At 41.5% G+C, this 17,718-nt stretch overlaps 1 protein-coding gene across 2 annotated transcripts in view; it reads left to right on the forward strand.

The window, feature by feature from the left end:
• The window catches only part of sema4c (sema domain, immunoglobulin domain (Ig), transmembrane domain (TM) and short cytoplasmic domain, (semaphorin) 4C), a 329,257-nt gene extending 323,237 nt beyond the window's left edge, over positions 1–6,020 (forward strand). For both annotated transcript variants that reach the window (XM_034171121.1, XM_034171120.1), the window contains one exon: positions 4,843–6,020. The gene's annotated coding sequence lies outside the window, so the exon portion shown is untranslated. The remainder of the gene's footprint in view (positions 1–4,842) is intronic.
• The last annotated feature ends 11,698 nt before the right edge of the window (positions 6,021–17,718 follow it).

The following is a 17,718-nucleotide window of genomic DNA, read 5'->3' on the forward strand; positions in this document are numbered from 1 at the left end:
AATCATTCTTATAGCTTTCTTTTGCAATAGAAATACTGGATTTGTATTGGTTTGATATGTGTTTCCCCAAACGTCAAAACAGTATGTCATATAAGGAACAAGTAATGTATGATACAAAATAGTCAAAGAATGTTGGGAGAGAAAGTCTTGTACTTTATGCAGAATTGCAATGACTTTTGACATTTTAGATTTAACATAGTTAATATGCGTTTTCCAGCTTAAATGGGGGGACTGTGTATTAAAATGGCTGCAATTCCAAAATAGTAAATGTTATATTTTAGTTAAAAGTTCTGAATTAAACCTGAAAGTCTACAAGAAGACTGATTGATTGTTTTATGTCAGCTCCATTTGTGCTAGTGTACTGATGTAAAATTACAGATAGGGGTGTAATGAATCACTAGCTCCACAATGTGACCCATATCACGATACACCTATCATGATTTGATACATAATTACATCATTGTTCCCAGTAATGATTTCAATTTTAATTTTTTCTATTTATTTTCATTTATATAGCATCAAATCACAACAAACTTGCCTCAAGGCGCTTCACACAAGTAAGGTTTAACCTTACCAACCAATGATGTAGAAAGTAATGTGTGGTGAATCTTTCTGTTTGCATATTTTATAAATCATTTGTCATCCTTCTACAAGAGGTCATTAATTCTTCTGTGCAGCAATTTATTTTTCATGGTATCACAATTATAATTTAAACAAAATAATACATTTCAACACAGACTTCATGGTACGTTTATCACGATTCATGGTGCATCATTACACCACGACTCTCATGAACTTATTTCCAAGGCCCCGGTTTTTCTCTTTTTTTCTTTTTTTTCTTTTTTTTGGCAGTACTACTTGTAAAATGTTTTGGGCTGTCACAGTCCGAGATTCACTAGACCAGTCATTATATTTTTTTTGCATCAAACAAAAAATTAAACATGTTATGAGACGTTTCAAGCTTCACGACTCGAGAGTGTTTAACTAAAGAAAATCCTAGAGTAAAGTTGTGTACGTAGTTGGAGTGCATATAGTCTGAATTTGAATTTGATCACAATTCAAGATGCATCATTACACTCCTAATTGCAAATATCATGTCATGTCGTGCTTTACAATAAGACTTTGCTAAAACAATATATGTGTGTGTTTCTTCCTGATTTCTTCTGTTTCTTCAATTAATTGAAAAATACAACACTTGCAGTACAAGCCACATATCCACTTGTAATACTGTGTTCTAGTCTTGATTAGGAATAAAAGATGTGGATTTTAGTTTTTTCAAAGCTTAAGTGCCAAAAGTTTTTTCTTTTATTTTGATGATTTTATGTTCATATTTTATTTGTTTTTGTTTATTTATTTATTAGTTTTTGTATATCACCGGTTTCCTTGTTGTGGAACTGCAAACTGGAATCCAAACCAAACTTCACATGGAATTGGTAAAGTGTATCTTGATTTTGATGATTTGTATAGTATTTGATCTTGTAACAGTGTAGGTACATCAAAAGTGACATTGTAGTCCTGTGATGAAGTAGCACAACCTTTGAGGGTGATATATTTGGAACATGTATTTGGTTTGGTGGATGCAGTATTAAGTAGCGAATAGTCTGCAGCAGCCATTCCCAAAACACAACAACACCACGGCACAGCCAAGCCTTTAATCACAATCAACACATGAGACTAAGATGACGTATTTCTATACATTATGTTAAAGTATGTCAGATAAATTAATAATCCCATGGCTTGTTTTATTATTATCATTTAAAAATGTATTTTATTACAAAACTGCAAAGTAAAGACATTTTTATCTATTTATGCTTAATGAGAACTCAGAGCCTATGTGCAGTACCACCAGGGGGGGGTCAGCCCAAACTTTGCACTGATTTACAATATTAACTAAAATTCTGGAGCTGCTGTCGAGAACTCTCCTCTCCTGATCGTGTCATAAAACTCTTGCAGGACAGATCAAAACTGTTAACTCATTTCACAATAACAATGTGAGTCCCGTCTTGCTGACTTATTACTTAATTAGTCTGTCGACTTTCTAATAAATCGGTGCCGCCCTGACACTTTATGTCTGGCAGATGTGCACGTTGCACAGGCTGAGTGGCGTAGAGGAGCAGACATCAGATCACAGAACAAAAGTGAATTAATTTGTCCAGAACCTAATTATCACTTCATTTCTACCCTGTCAGATTTATGCACCTTTTAAAAGTTGTCTTCTATGCCAAAGGTCTCTTTCCTGGTCTCCCGTTACTTTATATCTTCTGCATGATTTCAGACTATATCTGAAACATGTGAACAAACACATGCAGCAATGCTGCCCTCATGAATCTTATGCAGAAATGTCAAAACTCTGTCATTGTCAGATAGATTGTTTTCCACAAATGTCACCAGCTGCATGTGGGAAAAACAGAATTACAGCATACGAGGTCTGTTAGAAAAGTATCCGACCTTATTATTTTTTTAAAAAACCATATGGATTTGAATCACGTGTGATTGCATCAGACAAGCTTGAACCCTCGTGCGCATGCATGAGTTTTTTCATGCCTGTCGGTTGCATCATTCGCCTGTGAGCAGGCTTTGAGGGAGGTGTGGTCCACCCCTCCCGTCTATTTTTTATTGCGAATAAATGTCTGAACGATTTGGAGCTTTGCTGCATCAATTTTTTTCCAGAAACTGTGAGAGACCTCCAGGTGGACACCGTTCGAAAAATTAATATGGCTTTCAGGAACGATTTTATGGGGATTAAACAGATTACGGGGTGTTACTGCCGCTTTAAGGACGGCCCACAACTGCTGAGAACGCGGCGCGCTCCCAGCCCCCATCGACAGGCTGACACCCCGCTGGAACAACCAGATCATTTCCAACGTGAAAGCTTTGTTGATCCGGGACCTCGTCTGACTTTCACAAAAAGGCAGAAGATGTGGACATCAACACTTTTTCCGGCACATTCCATCGTTACAGGAGTTTTTTTCATGGAAAGAAAAGCGGAGGGACGCGCAACGGAGCCGTTCATTACGCGGGACAAAACCACCTCGGTGTTGGTCTCTCAGGACAGCTTTCAGGTGGATTTCAGATGGATTCAGGTTGCTTTCCAGTCATGTGAATATCCGATTGTGATTGTGCATGAGCTGGACATGCCAGAACATGTCCCGTGAGGCTTCGTCACGGCGTTGCTTTGCGCCGAGCGGCTGCACCGCGACGCGCAGTGGAGCAACTTCTCTTTCCATGACAAAAACTCCTGTAACAGTGAAATGTGCCGTTCATTTTTAAACTGGATGCTGTCTTGATCCGGTATGTCCTCTGACTAGCACAGAAATTGTGAAAAGACGTGGACATCAGCACTTTTCTTGCTTTGCGCCGAGCGGCTGTGCCGTGATGCACGGAACTCCTCCGCACGTCTGTCTTAATGTGCTGGAAAAGTGCTGATGTCCACGTCTTTTCACAATTCCTGTGCTAGTCAGATGACATACCGGATCAAGACAGCGTCCAGTTTAAAAATGAACGGCACATTTCACTGTTACAGGAGTTTTTGTCATGGAAAGAGAAGCTGCTCCACCGCGCGTCACTCTGCTTTTCTTTCCATGAAAAAAACTCCTGTAACAGTGGAATGTACTGGAAAAAGTGCTGATGTCCACATCTTCTGCCTTTTTGTGAAAGTCAGACGAGGTCCCGGATCAACAAAGCTTTCACTTTGGAAATGATCTGGTTGTTCCAGCGGGGTGTCAGCCTGTCGATGGGGGCTGGGAGCACGCCGCGTTCTCAGCAGTTGTGGGCCGTCCTTAAAGCGACAGTAACACCCCGTAATCTGTTTAATCCCCATAAAATCGTCCCTGAAAGCCATATTAATTTTTCGAACGGTGTCCACCTGGAGGTCTCTCACAGTTTCTGGAAAAAAACTGATGCAGCAAAGCTCCAAATCGTTCATTTATTTGCAATAAAAAACAGACGAGAGGGGTGGACCACACCTCACTCAAAGCCTGCTCACAGGCGAATGACGCAACCGACAGGCATGAAAAAACTCACGCATGTGCATGAGGGTTCAAGCTTGTCTGACGCAATCACACGTCAGGGTTGCAAGATTATCCTTGTTCCTACACCACTCCCAGATGCGTTTCCTATTGACTAGGAAAATCAGAGGAGCATGGTGCTTCCCCTTCTCTTCCACTTCTTTCAAAGCTTTTAGCTTGAACAACGTTTGTGCGTAGCCATTTTATGTAATTTTGTAGCAGCTACTGCATGCAGAAAAACATTTGAGTCTGCGCTGCTTCTCTTGCATGCAGTACACATGTCTGTACATACCGTAAGCCTGTACTGTGTACAGCATGCTTGCAAGCATGTGCACGCACACAAATGATCACCAGTAAACACCTCCCTTCATGAAAATTACAGGCCCCCGGGGCGTTTAATAGCGTAAATACTGTCATTTTTGAGAAATTGATTGAAATATGCTAATTTGCCCTATCTCTCACTGTTAAAGAAAGTGGAGGGAAAAAAATTCTGAATCCGTCCCCTCTATAGGATCCCGTCCAAAAGTAAATGGCTTCTTGACCCATACCCCACTCTTCCACCAACTTTCAAGAAAACCAGTTTAGCAATTTCTGCGTAATCCTGCTAAAAATCAAACAGACAAACAGCACTTTTATTTGCATAGAAGAAATCTAAGACTTTTTATTTCAATGCATATTTCAATATGGAAATGAAACTAAACATGCTGCTGAAAACTGATATTCCATGAACTGACTTTATGACGTCACAAACATTTGCCATCTATTTTGCGGTTGCCTGTGAATAATTTTGCCTTTGAATAATTTCCTTGTGCTCTCTCTGTGTTTTGTCCATCAGGGATGCTGTTTTTGGAGGCGGACTGCATGAAGGAAGGACAAAAATGATTTGTACCCTCTGTGTACAGAAAGACTTAGAATATGAAAATGATCTTGATCTTGAAGAGGGACTCGGCCATTGGCACTTCATTGTTGCATGATCCGCTGCAAATGCACTGTACATATTTGATATGTTCATCCTTGTAAAAGTGCTTCATTTTGATGGATCATTTTTTGGACTTTTACAGAAACTAATGTCTCTCTGAAAAAAAAAGTCAGATTTTATGGTTCAAGGATTTGTACAGAAACTCATGGTTGCATTTCAACATGTTTACTTTTTTTCTGTGCCTCTTCACCTTTTGTATAAGCCAAAGCAGACTGCAGTTGCTTTTTTTTTTTTAAATAACAAATTACTTTTGTTTCTGGAGTTAGTTAATATTTAAATCTCAGCAGTCCGTCCACTTTGTTACACTGGCTTGATGTGTGCAGCTTTTCTGCATATTTTACCTTCAGCTAAATTGTCCCTCAAGCAAAAAAAAAAAAAACAAAAGGCTTCAGGCTTGAGGACTTCATGTTTGCTTCCTGTTTACATGTCCGCTGTGATCTGCTGGATCCGATCCTTGATCCCCGTCAGTGCATGAACAGCTTCGTGATGCACCAAAACTCTGAGACTCATTGGATTTAGCAGCCCCCTGGAAAGCAGATTGTTGGTTTACAGCAAATCAGTGCGGGAACGCGCTCACATTGTGGCGCTAATAAACCATTTTGTACCCTGAGGACTTCCCTCCAGCAGATTGCTGAAACCTGTTGCTACTTACACTGGTACTCGGTTATGTCTTAATATGTCTTTTCTTTGACTATGAAGCTTTTCTTTCAGTCAAAGCTTTGGCAAAAACTGAAAAGACTTTAAAATCAGGTCTGAAGCTCAAAAATAGCTGCATGTGTGAAATATTTTGTGTGCATTTATTCTGGTTCTGCTCACAAATTTCTTTGCTCATGTTTTTTTCCTCTTTTGCTTCTTATTTGCAGTGTGATTTCTGGTTTTGTTTCTTGTATCTGCCCGATGTTAGATTGCTTTGTTTTTAAAGTATGTTAAGTAACTTATTTCACTTGTACAAACATACTGATATTTATTATCATTGTACATATGTCCTTATTTTTTATATGTGTATATAAACACAAATAAAAGCAGATCAAATCAAATGCTGAGGGGATTTGGAGGTATATTTCAAATGTGATGCTCTGTATACAGCAGGGGTCACCAACCATGCTCCTGGAGGTCACCTGTACCGGTGTTGCCAACCGATGGTACCCCCCTAAAAATCGGTCCGCCATGCCTTCAATGCGCATGCGTCATTTCTGTCAGCCGCGGTTCACCGATTATCACCTCGTTTCTGCTTCAAACTGCACTCCAGTCAAAAACTGTCTCAATGACAGATATCTGAAGCTTTTGTAAAACAATCATTTCCACATAAATTCAGTATTATTTCATAATAAAAGGGAAGGGATCACAGCGCGGCAGCTTGACGAACTGCTGCTGCTGCGTTCACTGCACCTCCGTCATTTCCAAGCGCCAGCAGGGACTCATTGAGTATGACCTCGTTTCTGCTTAAGACTGACTTTAGAATGATTTAAGAGGTTTTACCTTGTCATCTGATGGTTAATAATCCCATTATTCCCTTTGATTGCTTTGGGTGTAGAGCTGCTGTGGTCCCAAATTATGCATTCCCAGTGAAGGCAGGGTGGACCAATTTTTAGGGAAGGACCATTCAGTTTGCAACACCGGCTATTGATCAGATCATGGAATATAAAAATGATTAGAGCTAGTTGTGCAAAGCTCACAGATGGTTCAATTCAGCTGCATCCTTCTAACACTGCATTCCGCAAAGATCTGGCCTTCTGAGACCACAGAGGCCAAACCAAACGTTCTGAAATTAGACATATAGCCCACGGAGTCATTCAGCAAGAAAACACATCTGCTAGCACTACTTATTTGATTTAAATATTACCTTCTCTACTATATAAGCTCTAAATAAATTAAAAAAAAGAATACTTCTGGTACAAAAAAAAATCAAGGTAATTTGAATGGATCTGTTAAAGGAAATACAACTAAGTAATTTCTGAGTAAATGCCATCAGACATTTCTAGTAAGACTAACTCAAGGCTAGCTTTTGATGTTAGCATACACAAAAATAACCGTCTACTAAAAGTAGTCTTAAAATAATGCTAGCAAACTACTTTGTAATTATCTATACATCTATGTCTTACAAGAAATAAAACCAGATAGGTGTATTATTTTTCTGATGTAATAACTTATCCTGAACCAGCCTTACAAGTTAGCTTCTGCCTGCAGTTTTTCACCGATGTCTGATATAGATCTTGTCTTGCATTGTAAATCCTATTTTTGCTTGTGTTTCATTAACCTTTATAACATATTAAACATACAGTACAGCAAACAATAGAATAAAATTTACATGGAAGTCATAGAATCAGACTCTGCTGGCACAGCTAGTTAGCATGTAGTGGGCTAAAAATGGAGTATGTTAACCTCAGCTGTGAGTAAATAGCATAATCTTCTGATAGGCGTTCACTGGGTAACATGAGTCCGTTAGTGACTTTATTAACCTTGTTGCTGTAATATGACATATTTGTATCTGTTTAGCTCAACATTAATAACAGTAGCAGAGCAGCACCACCAGCTCCGCTGAATAAAATTAGCATTGTGAGGCCTATAATGTAACTGCAGCTTTATTCACATACTGCAGGCACTGGCAGAAACTGTTTTAGGTTTGTGTTGTTCCTTACAAGAGTTAATTTGTTCACCAATTTATTTAAAATTGTTCAAATATGATCCAGTGCTTACCAAATAATCTGCCATTTTCCCCCACCATACTGCAAGGTGTTTGTGAAAATTATCAATTAATAAGATTAGCTACAATGAGGAAAATAAATATTTGAACACCCTGTGATTTTGCAAGTTCTCCCACTTAGAAATCATGGAGGGGTCTGAAATTTTCATCTTAGGTGCATGTCCACTGTGAGAGACATAATCTAAAAAAAAAAAAAAAAATCCGGAAATCACAATGTATGATTTTTTTTTATAATTTACTTGTATGTTACTGCTGCAAATAAGTATTTCAACACCTGTGAAAATCAATGTTAATATTTGGTACAGTAGCCTTTGTTTGCAATTACAGAGGTCAAACGTTTCCTGTAGTTTTTCACCAGGTTTGCACACACTGCAGCAGGGATTTTGGTCCATTCCTCCACACAGATCTTCTCTAGATCAGCCAGGTTACTGGGCTGTCGCTGAGAAACAGAGTTTGAGCTCCCTCCAAAGATCTTCTATTGGGTTTAGGTCTGGAGACTGGCTAGGCCACTCAAGGACCTTGATATGCTTCTTACGGAGCCACTCCTTGGTTATCCTGGCTGTATGCTTCGGGTCATTGTCATGTTGGAAGACCCATCCACGACCCATCTTCAATGCTCTAACTGAGGGAAGGAGGTTGTTCCCCAAAATCTCACAATACATGGCCCCTGGTCATCCTCTCCTTAATACAGTGCAGTCATCCTGTCCCATGTGCAGAAAAACACCCTCAAAGCATGATGCTTCCACCCCCATGCTGCTTCACAGTAGGGATGGTATTTTTTGGATGGTACTCAGCATTCTTCTTCCTCCAAACACCGCGAGTGGAATTAAGACCAAAAAGTTATTAACTATTTTGGTCTCATCTGACCACATAACTTTCTCCCATGACTCCTCTGGATCATCCAAATGGTCATGGGCAAACTTAAGACGGGCCTGGACATGTGCTGATTTAAGCAGGGGAACCTTCCGTGCCATGCATGATTTTAACCCATGATGTCTTAGTGTATTACCCACAGTAACCTTGGAAACAGTGGTGCCAGCTCTCTTCAGGTCATTGACCAGCTTCTCCTATGCAGTTCTGGGCTGATTCCTCACCTTTCTTAGGATCATTGATACGCCACGAGGTGGGATCTTGCATGGAGCCCGAGGGAGGGAGGGAGACTGACAGTCATGTTTAGCTTCTTCCATTTTCTAATAATTGCTCCAACAGTTGATCTTTTTTCACCAAGCTGCTTGGCAATTGCCCCGTAGCCCTTTCCAGCCTTGTGGAGGTTTACAATTTTGTCTCTGGTGTCTTTGGACAGCTCTTTGGTCTTAGCTATGTTAGTAGTTGGAGTCTTACTGATTGTGTGGGGTAGACAGGTGTCTTTATGCAGCGAATGACCTCAAATAGGTGCTTCTAATTTGGAATAAGTGGAGTGGAGGTGGACATTTTAGAGGCAGACTAACAGGTCTTTGAGGGCCAGAATTTCTGCTGATTGGCAGGTGTTGAAATACAATATTTAAAAAAATTAATTAATAATTAATAAATGTAATAATAAATTATTAAAAAAAAAATCATACATTGTGATTTCTGGATTTTTTTTTTTTTTTAGATTATGTCTCTCACAGTGGACATGCACCTAAGATGAAAATTTCAGACCCCTCCATGACTTCTAAGTGGGAGAACTTGCAAAATCGCAGGGTGTTCAAATACTTATTTTCCTCACTGTATATGGACCTTCACTGAAAGTATTTCTGATCGATAACACTTATATCAGCGTTAACAGATGGTTAAATCTGATAAGCTTCCATAAAAAGCTCAGTAAATCTCAAATCCATGTATATTTTTTTCATGTTCAACTTTTCAAATGTTGATGAGGTTGCATATATTCTACGAACCAGATGAAACCTTGTGCGGTGCACAGCCAGAGTCCCAGACATCAGTAACGAGTCTGCCAATCACAGCCCGCTGACACACACACACACACACACACGTGCAGCTCTGTACACTGAGTATGGAGGCCTAAGCCTCTTTACACAGCTGGGACTGTCTGTCACATCAAACACGAGGCTTCCTTTGTTGACAGCAGGGAAGAAAAAGTCATGCATGTTGACAGGCGCAGGCCCGAGAACATAAAACAACTATGGACATTTGCAAAGAAGTGTTGAAATAACACTGAATGTGAACTACACTGTGTCAGCTGCCTTATGAAATAAAAATTTTAATAAATTCTCTTGTTTAGCATTTGAATATCATAGACAGTACCTTTTGGTAGATGGTGAATTGTGTTCTTTGTTTGATATAGAGTATAGGCTAAAGGATACTTGATACAGTGGGGCAAAAAAGTATTTAGTCAGCCCCTGATTGTGCAGGTTTTCCTACTTAGAAAGATGAGAGAGGTCTGAAATTTTCATCATAGGTACACTTCAACTGTGAGAGACAAAATGAGAAAAAAAAATCCAGAAAATCACATTGTAGGATTTTTGAAGAATTTATTTGTAAATTATGGTGGAAAATAAGTATTTGGTCACCCACAAACAAGCAAGATTTCTGGCTCTCACAGACCTTTAACTTTTTCTTTAAGAAGCTCTTCTGTCCACCTGTTACCTGTATTAATGGCACCTGTTTGAACTCGTTTCTGTCCACAGCCTCCAAACTCAACCACGGCCAAGACCAAAGAGCTGTGGAAGGACACCAGGAAGAAAATTGTTGATGTGCACCAGGCTGGGAAGAGTGAATCTACAATAGTCAAGCAGGTTGGTGTGAATAAATCAACTGTGGGAGCAATGGTAAGAAAATGGAAGACATACAAGACTATTAATAATCTCCCTCGATCTGGGGCTCCACGCAAGATCTCATCCCGTGGTGTCAAAATGATCATGAGAACGGTGAACAAAAATCCCAGAACTACACGGAGGGACCTGATGAATGACCTGCAGAGAGCTGGGACCAAAGTAACAAAGGCTACACACTACGCAGAGAGGGACTCAAATCCTGCAGTGCCAGGCGTGTCCCCCTGCTTAAGCCAGTACATGTCCAGGCCCGTCTGAAGTTTGCCAGAGAGCATATGGATGATCCAGAAGAGGATTGGGAGAATATCATGTGGTCGGATGAAACCAAAATAGAACTTTTTAGCAGAAACTCAACTCGCCGAGTTGCATTCCAAGAACACCATACCTACTGTGAAGCATGGGGGTGGAAACATCATGCTTTGGGGATGTTTTTCTGCAAAGGGGCCGGGACGACTGATCTGTATTAAGGGAAGAATGTACGTGGCCATGTATCGTGAGATTTTAAGCCAAAACCACCTTCCATCAGTGAGAGCATTGAAGATGCAACGTGGCTGGGTCTTCCAGCATGACAATGATCCCAAACACACTGCTCGGGCAATGAAGGAGTGTCTCCATAAAAAAAGCATTTCAAGGTCCTGGAGTGGCCAAGCCAGTCTCCAGACCTCAACCCCATAGAAAATTTGTTGAGGGGGTTGAAAGTCTGTGTTGCCCAGTGACAGCCCCAAAACATCACTGCTCTAGAGAAGATCTGCATGGAGAAATGGACCAAAATACCAGCTACAGTGTGTGCAAACCTGGTGAAGACGTTTGACCTCTGTCATTGCCAACACAGATCATGTTACAAAGTATTGAGTTGAACTTTTGTTATTGACCAAATACTTATTTTCCACCATAATTTACGAATAAATTCTTTTAAAAAATCCTACTATGTGATTTCCTGGATTTTTTTTTTTCTCATTCTGTCTCATAATTGAAGTGTACCTATGTTGAAAATTGCAGACCTCTCTCATCTTTCTAAGTAGGAGAACTTGCACAATCAGGGACTGACTAAATACTTTTTACCCCACTGTACTTACTGAAGTTGTCATGTCTGTGTACATCTCAGAGTTGTGCTCAATCATGTGTGATCATGTGGGAGAGTTGGTCAATAAGTGAGGTGTGGTCTGGCAGAGAACCTGTGCCTTTGTATTCTCATCAAAAAGTGTTTGCTTCATAGACCACAAAAAATAAATTTAAAGACGAGCACTGTATAAGAAGGAACACTCAGACGCACATTGCATAAATAGCTGCACAATGCACTGCCTGCTTGCCTGCACATATCATCACCACTTGCAATGGTGCAACATTAATGGCTGTACTCGTATAGATTGACCACGACAGAGGATAAACTAAACAGCAGGAAGATGGACATTTTCTGATTTCTCTTTCTCTCTCATGCAAATGTATCGTTTCAGGTATTACAAGTACATGTGTGATGGAGGCCAGCAGGAGTCTCTTTGCATGTGGCAGTCAGGAAACCTCACTCCCCAACAGCTAAAGGACTCTCTGGACGCAGAGGACAGAGCCCGGGTTTTAACTTTCTGGTCAGAACAGCTGTTTCCCACGCTGGATATCATGAGTTTGTGTCCCACAGTGGAGCGACGGAGTGAAGATACACATACACAATGCAGAGATTAAACATGCAGGCAAGTTCAAAGCTGCTGCACTTCAATGACGTGCACATTTGGCATCAACATCTGTGATGAAAGGTTGCAAAAAATAAAGCACTGCTGTTTGTGACAAAAAAACAACAAAAAACTATTAGTTCACCCCCACCCCTCAGAGACAGGTGACACTATATGTGTAAAAGACACCACCATTAACCCGCTGGAGTCCGAGGGCATTTTTTTGGACAGTTCACTTGCCTGGCATAAATGTTTTATTATTGCTGTTAACAGCTCTCCCTGCATCCCACAATCACGTTTTATGTCTCTTTTTTCAGGACAACCTGTACTTTCAAAATATATATGCTATAGTTCTGTTTTATAAGTGTAATAAAGGTTCACAATCAGAAATAAGAAAGGAAAAAGTAAAGTAAAGCTGGCAATTTAACAGATTATTTACAGATATTATACAAATCGTACCAAAGGGGCTGATTACTTATGCAACCCATCATATTGGCTTTTATATTTTTAATTAATTTATATCACGTTGTAGAGATTTGCTTTCAGTTTGAGTCTAAGGAAGATAATTTTAGAATTTTTTATATTGAAAAGTCTGACTTACTTTTTGTTTTAGAAATAAACTAATTAAAATGCATGAAATATCAAGGGGCTGAATACTTTTTCAAGCCACTATTAACCTGTCTGCACAAATGTACATACCACTTGTCACTGAATGCAACAATAGAGCTGAGAAAACATTGTTTTGGTGCATCTTTTTCTTTTTGCTTAATCTCACATTATTAAAGAACTAGTCTCTAAAAAGGACACTTGAGGTGTTTATGCTTTATTCTGAGGCCACCTCCTGTGGTGCAAACACTTCCACAGTGTGGAAAGGCTTTAGAGATTGAAGAAAAAATAATAGCCTCCGTATCAGAGGTTTCTGTACTGACTGCAGTGTTCCTCGTCTCCACCTTTCACACATTCCACACTTTGAGTCTGTTCACCTTCCACACAATCCAAAGGTTTGTTTTCCATGAAATATATCTAGTAAAAAAGCAAGTCCTTTCTGTTGCTCCCTTGCTTGCACTCGGGGTTGCCACAGTAAATCTGAGGTGGATCTGCATGTTGAAACGGTTTTACACTGTATCCCATTCCTAACGCAACTCCACATTACATGGCGAAATGTGGCAGGGGTGGGGTTTGAACCGCAAAGCTTCCACACTTTTGACCCCCTCCCCCCGCTCCTCCGGGAAGATCTGTGAGGGGTGTCACTCCTCCTGCTGTCCACCTGGAGGCAGTTGACTCACTCTGCACTGGCTCACTGCCTAACCTTGTGAAGTTTGTGGCTGTCAGAACTGGTGTTTCCCTCAACCATCTCATCTCCTTAGAGAAGTCTAGGCAAATGGATCCACCATGAAAAAAGAAGCAGCAGTCCATTGGGGAAAAAGGTTGGCAGGATTGACCATGATGGTGGTATACTTCACAAAAGCAAAGGAACTTAACACTGAGGATGTTGTCAAACACTTCATTCAGGCTCACCCCAGCTGCCTCACCCCAGCTGAAGACTCATTAATATCTCCAAGTAATGATGTGCTATTTCCAACTTTCTATACATCTCAACTTGTTAATAAAATTATAGCAATTTCTTGTTCCAAATGTCCAAAATACATGCTTGAATTGCCTGAGATTGCAGGAAAATGCACCCTTAATTTCAAAATCTCCCCCCCCCCCCCCCGTCAACCCCCCCCCCCCTAAGAAACCTAGATCCGCCCCTGTGCAAAATAATGAGTAATATGTATTTCTATAAGGGGGTTTAGCATGCTGTGTGTTCAGAGATGTTCCTTTGTGGGTGATTCTTTAACTACGGGCACTATTGGCCTTGTAAATGTAATTTCCACCACACCATTGCCTTACAATATAAAGCCCCTTGGGGCAACTGTTTGTTGTGATTTGGCGCTATATACATGTGCTCTGATGTCACTGTTTATCTCCATAGAAACTACCCACACAATCTTTCATACAAACTTTTTAAAGGGACATTATTGTTGTGGTGGAAATTACGGCAATAGTGTGGGACAACTACATTTCGTTTAAAAAAAATCACAACAGTTGTATGACATTGAATACCCCAATTATGTTTTGATTATTTTATTGATATTTTATTCAGAGATATTTTAAAACATTAGAAAAAAACGTTTTTTTACTATTCATTTTCATCATTGAAGATCATAAGTCTGGGTGTGGGACAAGCACAAAACGGCAATATTTGCATATAATGATGCTGAAAAAAGGTGAAAAGTCATCATAGACTACTAGAACAAATTTCTTAAAACACTTTCATTGTAAAGATAACTATAAAAGTGTGAAATTTCCCCTTTTTTCTTTTTTTCATAAAATATGATCAAGGGACATAATAAGTGCCCGTAGTCTAAGAATCACCCTTGTATGCAGCTAGCCTTTGAAAAGGCGTTTGCCCAGTGAGCTGCTGCTCAGTGGAAGTTTCCTGTTTTTCCGACCATTCTCTATCGACTCTGGAGATGGTTGTGCGTGAAGATTCCAATAAATCATCAGTTCCTGAAGCACTCACACCTGCCCATCCGGCATCAAAAGCAATGCCTCATTCAGCCAATCATGTCAGCTTTCTTCCCCATTCTGATACTTAATGGGAACTTCAGCACATCCTCTTCATCATGTCTACATGCATTATTACCTTGGGTATCTGGCACCTGATTGACTGATTAAATGTTTACTTTAATGTGCAGTTGAACAGGTGTTCCTAATGGAGTGGTCCGATGACGAACCAAGCTTGTGTTTGCTATGTGTAAAAGGAACATTGCACTGTTTTATTTTTTGTACATATATGGCTGTTTTATTTATGGTATTTTTATGTTTTATTGCGATGCCATCTGCTTCTTTTTAATTTAAATTTATGTTGTGGGGAAGAAATAAATCAACCAAACTCAATCATTTTGATGTTTTTAGGGGTAAATTTAAAAAGTTTTATTTTCTACCCACAAGTGATCCACATGGACTGGAACTTGGTCCTTTGAGTCCTACATGTCCCCATCTGTTGTTAGCTCTCCTGAAGGTAATCAGCTGCAGCTTGACTGTGTACTTCTCACTTTGTTTATGCACGGCTGAACTGACAGTCAAACATTTCTTTAAGTATGCACTCGGCCCGCCCCCAGGTGGGGGCCACAACAACAATCTCCTCCCTGTGATTTCCAGAGACGACCAAAGTTAAAGGCCGTGTCTGATGTGTGATTTCTGGCAGTAGGATGCCATCTAGTGCCCGCACCCTCAATGGCGAAGGAACGGCCACCAGAGGGAGCCCTACGGCCTTAGCCCACCTACTATCCAGTAGGTTCCCTTCCGATCCTGTGTCAATCAGTGCTGGAGCGGTAAGGGTGTCGTGGGCATTTGCGTGGAATGCCCGTGTGGTTTGTATGGCTCACCCTTAGCCCAGTCTCTAAGGGTGAGCGTTGGAGTTTTAACCGCTTGGGGCAATTCTTCTGCGCATGCTCACTCGAGCCGCAGTAAAAACACTCTCCACGAGCCAGCCTCCTTTGTCTTTCACTCATTTTAACTTTAGCCCTGCTCGTGTCCATAGTTTCATCAGCAGGGGGAGCTGGTGCAACACGGAGAGCCCTGGCTTTGGAGCGGGGAGAGGATGGCGCTAATCCAGATCTGGAGGGGAGAGGGACAGCGCGCACCCGGCCACGCCCTTCGTCTCGCTCCCGTTTGAATTCCTCAAGCCGATTGTCTAAGCAAATAACAAGATCAATAAGCCCATCTAAATCCCGCGGCTGATCCTTAGCCACCAGATGCTCCTTTAGGGCTGGAGACAGCCCGTTTACAAAGGCGGCGCGGAGTGGCACTAAATTCCAACCGGACCTCACTGTTGCAGAAGTCGATTGCGTAATCAGCTGCACTCCGTCGTCCCTGTCTCATTGATAGCAGCATATTTGAAGCGGACTCGCCTCTGTTGGGATGATCGAACACCTGTCGAAACTCCCTTATGAACCCAGTGTAAGTTGAGAGGATCCGTGAATCTTGTTCCCAGAGCGCTGTAGCCCAGGCGCGTGCCTCACCCCGAAGCAAATTAATTACATAAGCCACCCGGCTGTGCTCAGACGCGTACATAAAGGGCCGTTGTGAAAAAACGAGCGCGCACTGCATCAAAAAGTCCACGCACATTTCAACACAACCACCGTACGGTTCCGGGGGACTAATGTAAGCTTCGGGCGACGAGGGGGGAAACCTCTGAACAACCGCTGGATTTATTCTGTTTGACGGCAGATCTACTGGAGGAGGAGTGGCTGCAGCCGCGCCTGACGCGCTAGTGTCTACCTGCGTGGTGAGAGCCTCAATCCAACGGCTGAGGTGAGCATTCTGCTCAGTTAATAAATCCAAACAAGCAGTGAGGTTAGACAATATATGCTGCAGCTCACCCAGCGGTCCTTCCGGTAGATCCTGCGCACCTTGCACTTCCAGTGATCGTTCATCAGGTGGTAAATGCCCCCCGGAGTCCATGACGTGGCTGAGTTATCCTGTTGAGAAAGTGAATGCACGGACCCACATTAGGGGGCGTAAATGAGCAGTCAATAGGAAATACGAATAAATCACAATTTATTATGCAAAGGTGCAAACAAGGTTCCAAATATGCTAAGTCCAATTCAGTAATAAATGGTGACACGTGGGCAGGCCCGAGGGTAGGAGACGCCTATCCAGAGAAGAGCCGGGACCCACGTAGTCCCACCGCCAGCCAGAGGTCCACAATCCACCAGATCCGCCAAGTCCTGGTACCCCAGGTGGCCACCACTCAAGGCTGTCGGACCGGTACTGCTGGCAGGAGCAAAAACAGATTAGGTGGGTGTGTGTACACCCAGCAAACAGTCAGCAAAGACAGTAATCCTCCTGAGGGAAAAATCCGATAACTCCCAGTGTGCAGAGGAAAACGTGAGAACGTGCAGTGTCAATTGTTATACTTAGGAAATAAGAAGTGAGGAGAGGAGAGACGCCAACTCCTCCAAACTTCCACAAACCCAGCTACAAGCTGCAAGTATACAAATCACAACTGCAAAGACTTCAGTAACAATGAATGTGCGTACGGCACAAAAGGCTGAGTTGGTTTACCTGTTGGGTAAGCTGATGACTCGGCAGAGTTATGGTGTCTTTCCCAGGCTTTTATGGTGATGATGATGATGATGGAAAACAGCTGACAGCCTAACGGTGCGCACCTGGTGGTGCAAAAAGAGGCCAACGGGCCAGTGCACCCTCTTCAGGGCAAAAAGGTGCCAGCATGGCAGGGCGCCATCTGGTGGTGGGCCAGCAGTACCTCCTCTTCAGCGGCCCGCACAACAACACTGTACCTTTTAATCCTGTGAGTTTTTCTGTCTCGACAGTTTTATTATTATTATTATTATTTTAAACAATATAACCTCTAATTTGCTTATGAACAACAGCTGAAGTTGGACTGATTTGATAGCCAGTTTTTCCACTTTCACTGATTTACTGAGGCTCCTCCCCCGCTCCTCCTCATTCTTACCATCTGTTTTCCTTTGACCTTTTTGGAAACAGGGAGCCTTTTAACTGTAAAATAAGACGTAAA

This window comes from Thalassophryne amazonica, chromosome 5 (genome assembly GCF_902500255.1).
Source record: "Thalassophryne amazonica chromosome 5, fThaAma1.1, whole genome shotgun sequence".
Taxonomy (NCBI): domain Eukaryota; kingdom Metazoa; phylum Chordata; class Actinopteri; order Batrachoidiformes; family Batrachoididae; genus Thalassophryne; species Thalassophryne amazonica.